Genomic DNA, 14,487 nt, shown 5'->3' with positions numbered 1-14,487 from the left:
TGAAAACCCTAGGGGGTGCTTTCTCATCGAGCTGCGTACTTTAAACCACTATCCAATCCAGAAGTTCAGTCAGTCATATAAACAGGAAACAGCAGGCAGGCGGGCTGTAGCACAGAAGAGTGTTTCAACTCAGAGGGACTCATTGGGGTGAGTGGTGAGTGGGGTTTCTGGGTCTAAAACAGTGAATGTCAGACCATCAAACTTCTGTAGGATGAAAGTTTTTGTGGGATGAGAGAGAAGTCCAGGATAAGCAAGGCGACCGGATTAGGGGCTGGGCAGGAAAGCCACGTCCGCTTTCAGACTTTCGGTTTCTTTGCCTCCATCTTGCCTGCATTTTCAGGCGTCCAGGGGAGTGAAGTCTGACGGGTCGCAGCCAGAGGAGAGTCTCGCCGCGGGCAGGACGGTACGTGCCCGCGCTGGGTCCCGCAGCTCCTCACCCTCCCCAGACCCCAGCCAGACGCCAGGCCCTGCACGCTGCCTCTCGCGTTCCTCGCCACGGTTCCTGGACTCTTCCCTCAGCCCGGGCGGGGGATGCCCACCGGGGGCCAGGGGAGGGGTGGGCCTTCTGGCTGGTGACTCAGCCCTATAGATCTCTTATCTGCGGTTTACTCCTGGGCCCCAGGCGGTGGGGGGTGTGTGTGTGTGTGTGGGGTGTGTGTGTGTGTGTGTGTGTGTGTGTGTGTGTGTGTGTGTGTGTGGTCCCCCGCCCCCGCTCGCCTCCGCCCCGGATTCTCGGGGGGTTAGCTTTACTCTTACGGGATCCCAGGTGCGGCCCCTGCGCAGGATCGCCTAGACCCACAGTAACTGGTCCCCAATGCTGAAGCCCCAGAGAGAGGACTGAAAGAGGGCCGCAAGCTTTGGTGGCAAGTCCCCAGCGTCCTGTAAATGTTGCTTAAGAATATCCTGAGAGTTGCTCAATTCCGGGGTTGACCTGTTCAAAAGATTTGGCAGTTTTCCTTTGCAAAGTTGATGAGAACTTCGTGTGCAGTAGTCTGTGTCTTGGCGGAAGCAACCGGCCAGGCAGGAATTTTTACTCTCTTGCAATATGCTGTTGAAGTAGGTTCGGGCGCTATTTCTTAAAGCAGGGTAACGTGTATTTTGACAAATTGCAAGGAGAGCTTACCTTGGGAAAGTTTGGAATGATTTTTGTAAAGTCGTGAAATAAGCTTTTCCCCCTTCTATTCCTTTTCCCCTTCAAAGGGACTGGGGAAAGTAAAATTATTTTACATTCTTGCTCGGTGGTCTTTGGTGGGCAGGGTATGTTCTTTTCAAATATTAAGAGTGTAATGCAATAGAACAAAGGCCATTGAAATTCAAAAGAAGTTTTTGGCTCAGGGTAACAGGAAGTTCAAGGACGTAAAAGCTCTCTGGAGTATTTTCAGTTGTTGACAGTTGAAATTTGTTTACAAAAGGCGAGGAGGTGCCAATGGGGAGCCTGTTAGCTACCGACAAACCATGATAATCTAAAACTAAGACCGGGCTACGGTGGGCTTGACCTGCTTTAGGTAAGAGATTTCAGATAAGAGAAACGGAAATTTTTGGTAATTTTCCTCTGGTGATTCCCCTAAATAATTTTTAAAAAGTTTCACTGGGAGAAGCAAAACAAAACAAAACAAAACAAAAACCAAAAAACCTGGCCCAACTCCAAAATTAAAAAAAAAAAAAGAAGACTCGGGTTTGAAAGGGATTTTCGAATGTGTTTGTCATACATAAGCTGCATTTTAAAAAATAACACTAGTTTTACTTGTAGCTTCTGGGTTGGATGTCCTGATTAAAATGGTTTTTCCTAACGACTTCATGTTTTACATTTGTAACTGACTTCAGCGCTTCCAGCTTTCGTAGGTGAATCCGGCTCCAGGTCCGCAGGGGCTGGGTGTCCTTGACCCCTGCCCCCTACCCTCTGGGAGTCTTGCGCTACTGGGGTGTTGGGAGGGTAGTCGCGGGCAGTTTTTTGAGCTGTGTCAGGGGACCTATCGGCAGCTGAAGCGGAAGTAGGTTTGATCTCTGCGGCGCCCGAGGGTCCACAGTCCGGCTTTCAGTGGAGCAAATATACTCAGCGGCCACGCCCATGGGGTCAAGGCCTGCCGCACGTAATTGCCACCCAGCGCCATGTGGGCTGTTTGCCCCAACGAGGGTGAGTTTACTATCTGAAGAGACACGCATGTGCCCCTGTGGAGTTTTTAAGTTGTAGGGGCTGAGGCTTCTGGAGCACGAGGTTCTGTTTGGGCTGCACGCCCCTGGCAGGACGGAAGCGCACAGAGGTTTCCAGCCTGCTTGCCTTGGAAGCTGCTTCGTGATGCGTCCGATGTTCTCCTCCAGTTCCTTGTTCGGTCCAGAGTAGTTCCATCTCTGGTTTTCCGCTGCGTCAGGTCCAGTCGTGTCCATCAAGGCTGGGCGGCGTTCCCGGCCGAGATCCAGCAGGAAGAGCTGGCGGCTGCCCGGGCGTGAGTAGACCGAGAACCCTACCTGCTCCCTCTTATGACCTGCGCCCCCGTGCTGGCGTCGCCCTCGGCGCCGGGGGCGTCGGGGCACTGTCCGCTGATCCCGGCAGAAAAGGATTGACTCTCCTGCTTTCAGCCCTTCTTTGAGTCTCCTTGGCACTCGCCCACCGCATTCCAAGTCGCCAGGCGTGTCTGTCCCTTTTTACTTCAGGAATGGATTCCGTTTGGTTGTTTCTTCCTTGCAGGGCCCCAAAGGCTCATTAAACTCGTGTTTATGGACTGAAATGCCTCCTTTCCTTTAATTCAGGATAATTCAGTATAAACATATATGGGGCTCTTCAGGGCCAGGCAGAGTTCTGGGAAAGTAGAAATGGATCTGAATTTGATTTTTTTCCCCCAGAATCTCACAGAGTGGTTGGGGGAGACCGAGCAAAATTACCTGCAAAGGTAACATGGATTCCAGGTAGCCTAGAAACGGGCCAACGACACCATAGAATGAGAGGAAGCCGGTTGGGCCAGATTGGGAAACAGATATGTGTTTTTGATTTACTTACTGTATATCAGTGAAGGTAAGACGCGCTATTATTATTGTAATGCCCTATTTTCTTTATATTCAGCACCTGTTACCTCCTCTAGAAAGACTTAACAACCCACCCCCATGGGTTCCCTTCCTCTGTACTTTCCTATATACTCTGGGGCTGTCTTTGCACTTATCATAGGATTGCACTGAATACTCTGCATTGTAATACTTTTTCTCTTAAAAACTTTTCAGCCAAGTTGTATTATAATTATTCGGGTTAAAACACATGCAAAGTAAATAGAGAAAGCCTGCAGGAGTCTATTCCCGAAGATAACCAAAGGTTGCAGTTTACTGTCTTTTCTAGACATTTATGTACTCAGAGTCTATTAAGTGCTTTTAAAAATATGTATTCTGTTCTTTTTTTCTTCTTATATGATGCTGTTTCTTCAATTGTATTTCAGAACTTTTTTTTCCCTATTAATATCTCTGCTTTTCTCATCTGTCCTTTCACTTACCTCTGGCATCAGCTTCTAATAAAATATTTGTTTTTCTTCTCATGAGTACTTTTCTTGTTTTTGAGAATGTATGTATCCACAGTTTAGATTTCATTGATCTACTTGTTCAGGTGCCCTGGATGTTTTTTCTTCCTCCTCAATTCTGGGTTTAGAGAAATAATTTCTTCTTTGACCCCATGCACATATGAATGAATGAATGAATGAATATATATTCTTGAATCTTTTCTTTCCAGATAAAACTGCTTCCTTTTCCACATTTAGTTCTGCATTTTTGTTTCTCCAGTGGCTTCCACTTTGTCTTTATTTGGCCATTTAAGTTTTTGTGCAAAATATAGCTTCTTCATTATTTTCCTCTTATTCTAGAGATTGGATTGTCATCTTTGGTAATTCAGTACTGTCAACTGATTTTAGAAATGGGAACTGCAGATTTTTTTTCTACTTGTGAAATTTTAAAAATTTTTTATTGAAATGTAGTCAATTTACAACATTAGTTTCAGGTACAGCAAAGCAATTCAGTTATACATATACATATTCTTTACCATTACACCTTAGAATACAGATTCTTTTCCATTACAGCTTATTATAAGAAATTGACTATCGTTCACTGTGCTATATAGTAGGTCCTTTTTGTTTATTTTATATATAGTGATGTTTATCTGTTAATCCCAAACTTCTAAATGGTCCCTCCACCCCCACTCTCCCCCCTGGTAACCACAGTTTGTTTTCTATGTCTGTGAGTCTATTTCTGGTTTGTAAATAAAATTTGTATTTTTTTAAGATTCCTCATATAAATGACATATGATATTTGTCTGTCTCTGTCTAACTTACTTCACTTAATATGATAATCTCTAGATCCATCCATGTTGCTGCAAATGGCATTATTTCTTTTTTATGGCTGAGTAATACTCCATTGCACACACACGCACACGCGCACACACACACACACACACACACACACGCACACACACACACACACACCCCTTCTTTATCCATTCATCTGTCAATGGACATTTAGGTTGTTTCCATGTCTTGGCTATTGTAAATAGTGCTCCTGTGAACATTGGGGTGCATGTGTCTTTTCAAATTATAGTTTTATCCAGATATATGCCCAGGAGTGGGATTGCTGGATCATATGGTAAATCTATTTTTATTTTTTTAAGAAACCTCCATACTGTTTTCCATAGTGGCTGCACCAACTTACATTCCCATCAACACTGTAGGAGGGTTCCTTTTTCTTTACTTGTGAAATTCTTGAGTTTTTTTTTTCTTGAACTTCCTTTGAATCTTCCCTTTGACTTGCATATCCTTTTTTTTTTCTTGAGACTTTACTTGAAGCTTTAAAAAGGAGTTTTTTTCCTTCCCCTCACTTTATTAATTTTTTTTAGATTTTTTTTTTAAATTGAAGTATAGTCAGTTTACAATACAGTGTCAATTTCTGGTGTACAGCATAATGTTTCAGTCATACTTGTGCATACATATGTTTGTTTTCATATTCTTTTTCATTAAAGGTTATTACGAGATATTGAATATAGTTCCCTGTGTTATACAGTATAAACTTATTGTGTATCTATTTTATATACAGTAGTTAATATCTGCAAGTCTTGAACTCCCAGTTTATCCCTTTCCACAGCCTTCCACCCGCCAGCCACCATAACCATAAGTTTGTTTTCTATGCCTGTGAGTCCTGTTTCTGTTTTGTAGATAAGTTCACTTGTGTCTTTTTTTTAGATTCCACATATAAGTGATATCATATGGTATTTTTCTTTCTCTTTCTGGTTTACTTCACAAAAGTAGTTTTTAGAGTCAGAGGATCTTTGTTTTAGAGTAGGCTTGTGACAAATCTTGCTTGAATACTATCTGGTGAATGAACCAAATTCCCTGCAAGAATTACGAAAGCTTGATTCAGAGCTGAATAAAAATAATAAATGAATGAATCTCTTCATTCAGCATTTATTGAGTACCTGCATTTACTGAGTCTATTCCTTTAACCTCAGTTGTCACCCGAAATGTTATGGAACTTGGAAAGAGGAAACTGGCAGGAGGACAGAAGCTGGGGATCAGGTAAACAGATGCCAGAGATAGTGATGGGGCTGAAGCCAAACAGGGGATTTTTATTTTCTTCTTTACTTTTCTCCATTTTCCAGATTTTCCTCCAGCATGCAGGTGGTGCTTTGTATAACTAGGAAGAAGAATGCTATATAAAAGGAATCTTCAGAGCTTTATATCTACAGTATTATGCACAACTTCTGATTTTGAACAGGACTATCTCCTGAAGGACCGACTGGCCCATTGTATAAACCGAGAGAATATACCTGCTAGGTTGAAATTTTAATTCAGGCCAGTCTTGTATAGATGAGTTACAGAGATTGTCCGCTAAATATTTTATTTTAGCATGGCATAACTAACTGATAAGAAGCTACGCCCTTGGACAGCTATGGTTGTTTCTTGAGCCCCTTTTGAATTCTTTGATGAACATCTTGAGGAGAAGGAATGTGTGTCTACCTGGCTGGTGTCATATGATGTACACTGAGTTCCTGTAAAGATGACATCATATGGTTCAGATACCTAAAAAGAGCTGAGGCTAAACAACAGCCCTCCTTTGCCCTACTTGGAATTGGAATGTGGCCTCTGAACTCATTCAGGCTTTGCTGAAGCACTAAAATTTGGAATCTTGCTTAAACTCAGACAGCTTGGCCTGGTGCTATTTTTCTTTTCATTTTTTTTCTTTTTCTCAAGGAAATTGAAGCCTCACAGTAAATTGATGAATGCCTCAAATGCCTCACATTTGCCTATGGCGTTTTTCTTAATAACATGAGTGAATACAGCAATAGCACAGGGAAGATGGATTGTGTATTAAACTCACACCATCTCACACAAGGGATTAGTAATTTTGAAGATGTCAGAGGACTGTCATATTTGAGGAAAAAAATACTTTAAATTTTAGGCACTTCTGAGTCCATACTAAACTCAAAAGACTGGTCTGGAGGTCTGGCAAAAAGAAAACTCTGACACACAAATCTTTGAGTTTTAGAACTTGTGATAAGCACAAAGGACAAATTTTTAGCTAAAGGTATGGGGGGAGATTACGTTTTGCTAAAATGCCGAGGGATATCTGGTGAACTTGGCTGGAGACTTTGTGTTCTGTCTGTTCAAGCTAGGGTTCTGTCTACTACCAGGAAGCCCTGGCTGGACCTCACCCAGCTCTTAAAATCACATTGTAATTCACTGGTAAAATTACAGCATTGTTACCTCACAGAGTTGCAAAAACTTCCTTTCATCAACTCTGTCTCCTGGATCTAACAACTAGGTTCCAAGTATGGTTATCTTACTCTGCCACCAGCCCCATCTGGCTTTGCTATAGGTTATGAAAGGATGAGTAGGCATTACATGTGTACAGGCCTGCTGGAGCTTTGTAATCATGACCAGTAGGTCTGTTCAAGTTCTAGGGGGTTGAGCTTGGCAGGCCTGGCCAGGACCCATCACAGCCTAATGCAGATGAGTGGGAGCTTGCCTATCTTCAAGGACTGTACTACATAGGACAGGTACCCAAGAAGAAAGTAAAAACAGTGTTATACAGCAGGAGATGACCTGATTTAGGAATCAAGACAGACTTAAGGAAGAGATGCCTTGAAAGATGGGATAGAATTTCAACAGGCAGAGACTGAAAAGACAAGAGGCTTTCCAAACGGAGGCAAATGCTTGAGCAAAGATGTTAGAACAGAAAAACACTGTCCAGGGAACACTGAAATACTTGTCTCGAGTTAGGTTATGTGTTGGGCAGAGGAGGGGAGATGCTCTTAAGGGGTCGTGCTCTGTGGAAGTTTGCCCTAGTGAAAACTGAACTTTGGTTAAGGAGTCGGCCACTGCATTAATGGATTTTGCTTTACTCTGCTCATGTTTCTGAATTAGATGATTGATGATCTCTTTGTCTTTCTGTGGTTCTTTCACCCCCTCATCTTCTGTAGGCTGTATGCAGCTGTTGTGAACCAGGGAAGTTACTGGAGGTAATGTGATGTTGAAATTCGTAGGAGCTTCCTTGAGAATCATACGGCTGAGCCTCATTAAACAGCTGTATAAGATATACCTTCTAATTTTATGTCATTTTATTATTGGGACCACCTGTTGTTTGTGGGCAATTTGCTATAATTGAAATGCACTGCTTGTGAAGCCAAATAATTTCTTAATGCATACTTTTAGTCACCGATACATTATGTATCAGTAATGTACATTGTACATTATGTATCAGTGTACATAATGCATCAGGGGCTAAAAGCACACATTAAAATTATACAATATTAAATTTAAAAAACAAAATATTAAATTAAAAATAGGTGTTAAATAATCCCAAGTTGGAATGTATTTATGCTTCAGCCTCAGTACATGGTCTTCTAGACTAGTTTCAAATCTGTATCTGCAGCACTCAACAAATCAGGAACCACATGACGGTCTGTTACTAAACACCTCATTTTGAATATGAGGGGCACACAAAATGGCATTTCATGCACTATCTTGGAGTTAAAGTACCTACAGATGAAGAAGGAAAGACAGATTCATTATAATAGCTGCTTGAATTGCTACCCACAGAGCCCACAACTACAGGTCCTGTACACAATGGAGGAGGAGGGAGTTGGGCCTAGTTCTGTTCAGAGTGGATGCCCAGAACTCCCATGACTTGGCCATATTCTGTTCTACCCGAGATCATCTAACCCCTTCTCCTGTATCTTTTTAGAAACTTCCGGGTGACTCTCAGGGATTTTAGATTCTCAGTGGGGATTCCCAGACACCTGAAAGTTCCAGGTTTGCATGCTGCTTTCTGCAGCTGGCAAGGCAGGCTTCTCTCCATTGCTGTTCAGTTTCATCGTGTTGCTAGGAAATCATATTTGCTTGCAGGCTGTGCCTCGGTGAACATGACCTTGCTTTCAGGCTGTGCCATGACCAAAGCAGTGCAAAGAATGGAATATTAAGTATGCCTGTCCTTGGATGATCTAAGTGTGACGGGAACCAGTCATGCTGGTGGCTACGGTACTGGAAACGTTATGTGCTTTCAGTACCAGATGGTTTGGAGGCAAAGTTGACATTCTGTGAGAAAGATTGGAAAGCCTGACTCAAGTTAACTGCATTTTATTGTCATGTATTGGAGCTGTGCTGGGTGCCAGGGAGGTATGTACCTAATACAGTGGTGGAACAAAGGAGTTACTGATTAAGTCCTGGTGTGCTCTTCCCAGGAAGGCTTTACACAGTGGGAGACACCAGCTGGCCCTGCAAGCTGAGAAGGATTTTTGCCAGGCAGGTAAATGGAAGAGAGTAATTCAGGCAAAGACACCAAGATGCGGGAAAAAACTTCAGTTTCAAGGTTTGATTGAAACTGAAAGCGCTAGGCGTGTGAATGAGAGACGAGGGCAGGAGCTGGGGCAGCAGGGGCCCTGACTGCAGAGAGAATTGGAACCTGCAGTGGAAGTTGAAGGATCACTGAAAGGGTTGAACTAGGAAAGTGACTTGCTTCAAGCCCGAACTTCAGGAAGTTCATCCTGATAGGAGATCTATTTGGAGAGGGAGAGGCCATAGACGGGGGAGCAGAAAGGCCTGAGTGAGAGATGAATGCTCTGGCATACCCCCATTTAAGAAGCAGGTGCAGGAAGAGGGTGCTGAGGAGTTGGAGAAGGTTAGCGGGGGACTGTGTAGAATATAGTGGTGTGAGGTCGGCCGAGGGAGGAGAGTTTCAAGGAGGGATTAAGCAGCAGCGTCAGAATGCTTGGATAGAGGAGGATGTCCATGTGACCTTGGATGTGACCTCTAGGAGGTCACCAAGGCCTCTACAAGAGCACTGTCGGGTGAGGACACCAGGGTGAGAAGAGTGAGGCACTCACCTCAGGCACAACACTTAAGGGGGTGCTAAAATCAAGACATAATATTTTAATGCAAGATTTTGAAAAAATTGACATGAAGGCAAAAAATATCAAAAATTTAAATAAAGACAGTATCCATATTACTGATTTTTCCTTTGCCTCGGTTCCAGTGTGGCTTGGCACTAAGTGTTACTGTGTAAGGGCTGTGGGGGCAGGAGGATGCAGGTAGAGGCACATTGAGGAGGGAATCGAAGTTGAAGTTGCTGAAGCACCCAGTGCAGACTCTTCCAGTTCTCAGCTTCACTTAGAAGGCTGGTTGGTCTAGGGGCTGAAAGGCTGAAGGTTTTTTTTTGTTTTGTTTTGTTTTTTTAAAGATGGAAGAAACTGAACATGTTTACAGGCTGAGAGGAGGAATCCCTGGAGGTAGAGGGAGGTAGATGAAAGGGTGGGTGAGGGGCACTGGGGGGAGTGGCTGGCCCAGGAGGCAGGGACAGCAGGGGAAGGTGGGAGAGTTGTGGGAACTCACTTCTGACTAATGGCAAGGTCATCCGGGGAGCTGAGGCACCAGTCAGTGGTATTAGGTTGGAAGAAAGCACCAAAGGGTGGAGCTGCCATGAGGCTGTTGAAAGTAGCTGACCACGGTCCTGGAATAACATGCTGAGCAGCACGTAGAAAGGGGCTCCCTGAGGTCGAAAACCACGTGTGTGGGATGCTCTTTCCCCTCCCTTCAGCATGACTTGCTACTCTAGATGCCTAGAGTTGTGGAGGCTCACCATCTGAGGAGCGGATAATTGGGTGACCATCCTGGTTTGCCTGGGATTGAGGAGTTTCCTGGAACACAGGACTTTTAGTGCTAAAACTAGGAAGTCCTGGCACAGCATGGTGTTGCTGAGCTGGTGGTCAGGAGGCAAAAGGACAGGAGAATTGAAGATGCTGGCCAGAGAGTGTTTGTAGCGTATGCTCTAGGTCCATTTTGGGAGTACAGGAAGTGAGGCTGTTATATGGTAGTGGTTTATGGAACTACATTCATTTATTCATTCAAATATTAACCCAGTGCTTACTGTGGGTCAGGCACTGGGGTCCACGCAGAGGATTTAACCACAGAGAGAAATAAATGCTTTTATGGAATATCCTTCTATTGTGGCTAAGATCAGTTGGTGTTCAGGACCCATTCCCAGCCTCTGCCTAGAGGGTGGAAAACTACAAACTGCATTTCCCAGACTCCTTTACAACCAGCTTGTGGACTGAGTTCTGCCAGTTAGGTGCATTCAGGCAAGATCTGTAAACAGAAGTAGGGTAGAGGCCAACAGCTGGCTGCTTTTGTCGGTTCCTGTGCTGGCAGGCATAGTGGTGGTGAAGTGGGGATTTGAGTAGAAGCAACATGAAGTCCAGTCACTGGGAAGTGTGGGAGGCAGGCATGGTGGTGGTTGGCCCTCTGATCTCGGGGTCACTGCCCAAGGGGTTCTTGAGCTCTGTGTTCCCAGTGGCGGGCTCCTGCTTCCCCACTGCCTTGGCCGAGACAAGGTCTTTCTGGGAGCCCTGGGAGTCTTTCTAAAAAGCCCAGCCAAGAGCCTCTTCCTCCAGCCCTTGTAGCAGTTTTGTAAGCACCCATATCAATGTATTTCTGCTCAAAATACCTGGAGTGGTTTCTGCTTCTAGAACCAGACACCCTTCCCATTAGCTAGGAAGGTGGAAGTGAATTCTGGTGACTTACATCTGTTTTGTTTGATATATTAAGTGATCACTGGCAGCCACTTGAGAAATGAAACTGGAACAGTTCTTAGGTTTCAGCTGCTTTGACTGCGAAGGTGGGGACAGTTTGTACCATCGTGGAGATTTCGTGTGGGTGTGGAAAAGAAGGAAAGACACAGTCATTAAATTAAAATTTGACGGGATGACAGACAAGGGGAATTCCTTAGAAATTTTAGAAAACACACAAAGCTGCCAGTTTTGCTTGGCTGGGGAAGGTGATGGCTTCAGACAGTGGAGCAGAAGAACACTAACAGAAGCAGTGATCAGTCAGAAGGACTGAATGTTTGAAAATGGGGAAGTAGAAGAATTAGGCTTGGAGAGCTTCTTTGTCCCTGAGGGAGGTGAAGCAGTCGCCTTCAGAGGGGTGTGTGGAGTGGTGAACTAGGCTGCTCAGGCAGGGCGGGGCTGGTAAGTGATAGGCACTGTCCTTCCACAGAACTCTTAAGAACTCATTCTACCTGCCACCCCCACCCCAGCTCTTCTGCCCTATCTTTAGAACCACGTTCAATAAAATCTGACTTGTTCTTTTTGGTGATAACTTCGGGATGCCTCTAAGCTTTCTTGTTCTAAGGTTTGTCTTTATATACATCAAAGAAGCTCTAAAAAGCCAAAAGACTACATTTTATTCAGTCTCTTCTTGATAGACTTTAGGTGCTATCCATTATTTTTCCGTACCATCTGCTGCTGCTAGGAACATTGTGTCCATGTTTTGGTACACCTGGCTGAGAATTTTAAAAGAATATTTACTTAGGAATGAAGTTTTCATGTCCTGGAGTAATGTATGCATTCATCTTTACCAGGTATTGCCAAAGTGTTCTCCAAAGTGGTTGTATCAATTTACGATTCTTCCAGCAACATACAGGATTTCGTATTTCTCTGACATTTGGTAACAGATATTAGCATTTGACCAATGTGAAGTAGTATCTCATTGTAACTTAAATCTGCATTTCTCTGAATACTAGTGTAGCTTGAATATTCTATGGTTTATGGCTATTTTTTTTTTCTTCTGGGAACTGCCTGTGGTGTTTTACTGCTAGGTTGCTTGTCGTATGCTTATTGATTTGCAGAAATGCTTTCTACATTCTGGATACCAGTTCTTTGTTAATTAAATAAAATGCATTTGTCTTCTGCTTGGGCTTTCTCTTTTTTTCATTTTTAAAAGGATATGGGCTTTTTATGTCTTACAGAATCTTTCATAATTGGAAGTTATAAACAATATTCTTGTAGAATTTCTTCTAGAACTTTATGTCCAGGATGTTACTGCATGTGGAGTTGATTTGTAAATGGTATGAGGAAAGGATCCCAGTTTATTCCTTATATATATTTGAATAACCATATATATGTTGTCCCACCACCATTTCTGGACATTAATGTCCTTTCCCTATTGATGTACAGGACTACCTTAGTCATCTGTGTGTGGCTTGATTTCTGAGCTCTCATCTGTGTACTGGTTGTTTTATTTTCTATCCTTGTGTCATATTACTATACATTTGTTTTAAATCTTGATTTCTGGTAAGGCAACTTCCTCAAACTGGTTATTCTTAAAACTTGTATTGGCTATTCTTGGCTCTTCTTCTCCTTCAGATAAGTTTAAAATCAGCTTGCCATGGTCCATAGCACAACTTTTGGATTTGGGGTTGGACTTAAATTTATAAATGCATTTGAGAATTGATATCTTGATGATATTGAGTCTTCTGTCCATGATTATCATACATTTCTTCAATTATCTCTGTCTTAACTGAAGTCTTTGATAAAGTTTTATAATTTCTTCTTTAAATGTCATATATCTTTTCTGGATTTATCCTATATACCATACAGATTTTGTTGCTTTTGTAAATAGTATCTTTTTTAAATCTACATTTTCTTCCTGGTTTTTGCTAGTGTATAGTGTATTTATTACTCATATATCTCAAAACCTTAACCACTTACCACTTATGAATTCTAGCATTTTGTCTGTTAATATATTTGGGTTTCCTATGTAGAAAATCTTATTGCCTGTGAATAATGATAGTTATTTCTTTGGTTCCAATGCTTATACTCTTATTTTAAATTTTTTTATTTTAGTGCTGAGTTCTGTCCTCTGGTACAATGGTGAATAGAAGGGATAACCATGCATATCCTGTCTTAAGTGTGATTTTCAGGGGAATGCTTCTAACATGTCACCATTAAGTATAATATTTGCTGTGGACTTTTTTTTCCCTCATAATTACTATTTAACTATGTATAAATTGCTGCCTTCTAAGTTAAATTCCTTGCTTTTAATCCGTAGATCATTTTTTTTAGAGAACTCACATCTATATTATATTATATTATATTATATTATATTATATTATATTATATTATTCAATATTATTATATTGAATTCCTTATTCATGAACAAGGTAATGCTCTCTGTTTGTCTAGGCCTTTATTAATATCTATTCAGTAATATTTTATAGGGGTTTTTTTTGGTGTTTTTTTTTGGAATATCTTTGTTAGAATCATTCCTACATGTTACCTGTTTTAATGCTATTGTATATGGCAAATCTTAAACTATCACTGTGGTTTTTAGCAGTTTTTTCTTTTTGCCTTCCTACACTCTTTTTTTTTAAATTTTTGTTTTCCAAACATTAGCTTAAAAGAATTTTTATTTTCCAAACATTAGCTTAAAAGAACATTAAAAGTGTTAGAAATACAAATCTGACCTAATGGTTAACATCAGAACAATTATAAAATGTTTGAATACATCACATATTTTGCATCACAGCAAAGCATCAAGAGAACTAATTAATATACCCTACTAATTTGTCAAAGTCAACTGAATTCTCAATACTTTTATTAAAGTTCTCATTTTAGCCCTTATGGAGAAGTTACATATGTCTATCTATATCTTCACCTCCATATAGATATCGGTATAGAGAGACATATATTACTTAATGAAGAGACAAGTAATACATATCTGCCTCTGTCTCCACATCTACACATATCCACACACAGACAGAGAGACAGAGACAGATACAGATGCCTTCCTACACTTTTACTTACTTTCTTAAATACTCAACTGTATATTTGAGCAAATTTTTTTTATGTTTTATTTAGCATATCAGTGTGTATTATAGCTAGTTTTTTTTTTTTTCCCCAGATTCTCTAAGGCATCTCAATTTTGGCACTATTGGCAATATAGGGCTGGATAATTCTTTGTTGAGGGGAGCGTGCATTGTGTAATGTTTAGCAGCATCCCTAGATGCCAGTAGGACCCCGTGGTTATCATGACCAAAAATGTCTTGAGACATTGTCAAATGTCCCCTGAGGGGCAAAATTGCCTCTGATTAAGGCATTGAGTTGGCCTATCATATTGCAGAAATTCTCCTTATCATTTTGAACCTTTTAAGATCTTTATTTTAAACTCTTTCAGATATAGTTTCCTAGGATGT

General features: G+C 41.8%; 1 protein-coding gene across 12 annotated transcripts in view; it reads left to right on the top strand.

The window, feature by feature from the left end:
- The first annotated feature begins 22 nt into the window (after positions 1-22).
- CFLAR (CASP8 and FADD like apoptosis regulator) overlaps positions 23-14,487 on the top strand; it is a 43,907-nt gene continuing 29,442 nt past the window's right edge. The window contains exons 1-4 of one of the 12 annotated variants that reach the window (XM_032480077.1): positions 23-147; positions 341-403; positions 2,370-2,444; positions 2,842-3,010. The gene's annotated coding sequence lies outside the window, so the exon portion shown is untranslated. Of the gene's footprint in view, positions 155-225; positions 404-654; positions 1,506-1,525; positions 2,445-2,841; positions 3,011-5,470; positions 5,538-14,487 lie in introns of those variants that run through there. The other 11 variants (XM_032480078.1, XM_032480080.1, XM_032480082.1 and 8 more) reach the window with 11 other exon arrangements.

This window comes from Camelus ferus, chromosome 5 (assembly GCF_009834535.1).
Source record: "Camelus ferus isolate YT-003-E chromosome 5, BCGSAC_Cfer_1.0, whole genome shotgun sequence".
Lineage (NCBI taxonomy): Eukaryota > Metazoa > Chordata > Mammalia > Artiodactyla > Camelidae > Camelus > Camelus ferus.
The sequence above is the reverse complement of the archived record's forward strand: the minus strand, read 5'-3'. Positions and strand labels throughout refer to the sequence as shown.